This window comes from Suricata suricatta, chromosome 2 (genome assembly GCF_006229205.1).
Source record: "Suricata suricatta isolate VVHF042 chromosome 2, meerkat_22Aug2017_6uvM2_HiC, whole genome shotgun sequence".
Lineage (NCBI taxonomy): Eukaryota > Metazoa > Chordata > Mammalia > Carnivora > Herpestidae > Suricata > Suricata suricatta.
This window is the reverse complement of record NC_043701.1, coordinates 99,176,308-99,176,581: the sequence shown is the minus strand read 5'-3', so window position 1 is coordinate 99,176,581 and position 274 is coordinate 99,176,308.

Here is a 274-nt window from a genome sequence, read left to right as displayed (position 1 = left end):
ATTCAGTATCTAATGCATAATTGATACCTGTCACAACACAGCATTTTATATACTGTTAAGTGAAACTGTAATACAATCTAAGTTTCTTTTGAGAGTGTTTGCTGTATAATTGGATTTAATGAAATGTTTACAGGTGCAGTAGGCATGACTTTGAGTAAATAATGAAAGAAAATGCAAAATGCTTATTGATTTATGATGTGGTTTCATCTTAGCTTGGGCAAACCATGCAGTATTTAATACATAGTAGCAGAATATTTACTATTGAAGCCTGAAA